The sequence below is a fragment of the Crocuta crocuta genome, unplaced genomic scaffold (genome assembly GCF_008692635.1).
Source record: "Crocuta crocuta isolate KB4526 unplaced genomic scaffold, BGI_CrCroc_1.0 scaffold333, whole genome shotgun sequence".
Lineage (NCBI taxonomy): Eukaryota > Metazoa > Chordata > Mammalia > Carnivora > Hyaenidae > Crocuta > Crocuta crocuta.
In genome coordinates, this window is record NW_027532856.1 from 2429510 (window position 1) to 2432157 (window position 2648).

Consider the following 2648-nt stretch of genomic DNA (forward strand, 5'->3'; position numbering starts at 1 on the left):
ACATCAGATGGTGCTTTTTATAGTCTAGGCAGTTGCTAAGGACTGTTTGCCCCCACCTCCCACCCATATACAGGCTGGCAAGCGCCTATTTATTCCCTCCGGAAATTTCCCTTTGGGAAAATTGGGCTCAAACTCAAATAGTCAGGAGAGATTTAAGTTAAAGAAGAGCAAGGCCTTCTTGTTTCAGACAAAAAAGTGAGCTGACTCAATGCATGGACTTGACCTCTGGAGGCTTTTAAAAACAAGAGAGACTTTATCAGTAGGACTAAGTTCGAAGGCCTATTAGAGGCAGACAAATGGCCGAGCCTGAAGAGTTGGCTTCTTGAGGAGGCCCATGCGTAGCAGAGGAACCAGCCAAAGAACTCCAGTGTCTCCAACCTTGTTCCCATTGAGCTTAAGGATGTTTGGGGGAGGGGAGACAGATGAGGGAGCCCTTGCTAATTAAGCCTCTACCCATGAGTGAATGTGAGGCTAATAAGGCGGCCCCATTCCAGGGCACCTCCACACCAAGCCAGCCGGTCTGCCTGTTTATTGCCCGTATGGAGATCATTAATGCCTCCTGACACTGGGGTCACTCCTGGGGTCAATCCCTGAGCCCGTTCTGCAAAACAAGGGGAAATGAACTTCCCAGCACATGTGGCTCAGGCTTGGCGGGGAGGGGGACTCCTATCACCCCACACCTCAGCTCTGGGAGAGATCAGCACCCCAGACTTTCAGAACCCCCAACACAATCTCCTTTGCCCAAGCTGGACTCTGGGAAAGCGGACCTGAAGAAGGGTGAAGGGGAGCCTTCGACTGGGCCAGGACAACCCCCACTGAGGCTGTCCCAACCCACAGACGGACACTAATCCCCTGGCGACGGGCTGGGGTGGTGTCTGGGAGCTGCAGCTGCAGCTCGACAGGGGCCAGGCCCCGGCCGCAGGTGGCGGGAAGGCGCAGATCGTCGGCCACGTGGGCGCTGGCTGCGGCCTCTCCCCACCCTCACCCGCTTCCCCCCGCCCATGCCGTGGTGATTGGGCCCCTTACTCCTTCGGGTCCAAGATGGCGGAGGGGGCGGGGTTCCATGCCAGCAAAGCTGCGATTGGTGAAGCGCAGGCCTTTTGAGCTGAAGGACGGCCTCAGTAGCCACTCAGGAAGCTTCTGGCGGTGGTGGTGGGCACCTCACCGCTTTGCTTCACACTTAAGCAACCAAGGCAGCCTTGCAAATCCAAATCTCGCATCCTGGGAAGGGCCAACGTTGGAACAAGGAACCCCGGGATGGGCCTCTGGGCAAATCCTTAATGGTCTGGGGCCTCTTCCTCGGTAATAACCAGAACTGGGAATCAGCTCCTACCGGCCCAGGAAGATATCCAGAAAACCCCCAACTAGCTTGGAGGAGATCAATAGGATTATGAAGTTAATGCCACAGTAGGCTGAGTGACAGTTACCAAATAAATGATCTCAGGAGGACAAGGCTGAAGTTAAATGAGACCCAATAAATAAAAGGACATGTTCAAAGGAGGAACTTCAGAAAATACAGGGACATGGGGGTCGAGCCTGGGGACTCCTCCCTGCCCTCCCTTTCTAGGGCCTGTTGAATTCTAGGTGAGCCACAGCCTCAGGCTTTGCCTCCCAAAATGCACACGGGGTCTGTGCCCTGTTCAATGCCAGTGCTGGCATAGCTCTTAAGCTCAGGGCTCTTTGAATAGCTCCATCCATCCAGCTTCGGTGGCTGAATGAGGGAATGGAAACTTACTGTGGAGGTCTGACCAGTTAACAGAGACCCAGTATGCCTCTGATTCCTTAGAGACAGAGAAAGGACCAACTGCAGCAAGAAGGGTTGAAGCTAGGTGTTAGGAGGCACTTCCCAAACATTAGCTAGGTGGAGGGAAGGTATGGATCTTGGAAGCAAGGAAGAAGGCCTGTTATAGAGGATTTTATTCCAGATGAAGGCCCATTTATTCCAGATGAACACTGCCTTTTTCTGGCCAATATGGTGTTACCAGCTAGAAGGGGCCATCAGCATGGTCACTGGATAAGAAAAGCTTGTGGTAGAGTCTATCTATACAGTGCTCTCCATTCCACTACCAGGTGTCTTGTTGAATGAGCAGCCCACTTTCATGAGTCCTGCTGACTCTTCCAGTGGCCAGCTCGGTGGCGTCAGTGGGAGGCAGAGCATGACATTCCTGGGACCATGAAAGATGTACTGTCTTTCTTTGGGGAGTTTAAAGAGAAACTAAGTCTTTGGTCTCTAGGTAGGTACTTTATTTTTTAGAAAACGAACAATAATGATAGCTAAGATCTTGGGCTCTTGAGTGAACTCTTTTCTTAACTGTGAAATCTTGGGCAAGTCCTGTTGACAATAATGAGAATAGTGTTATTATGTGTCAGGCAGTATTTTACACTCTTACAACAGGCCAGTGGGGGAGGTATTATTATCCTTGTTTAACAAATAAAATGAACTTAGTTAGGTTAAATGACCACAGAGCAGTATATTTAAAAGCTTGGCCACTGAAGATCCAGACTAATTGGATTCAAATCCTGACTTCATTTCCTGATTGTATGACCTTGGGTATATTACCCAATTTCTTCATCTGTTGAAATGAAGACTATGATAGTACTCACCTGATGAGGTGTAAGGTTGAAATGAGGGTAAGCACATAGGGCTC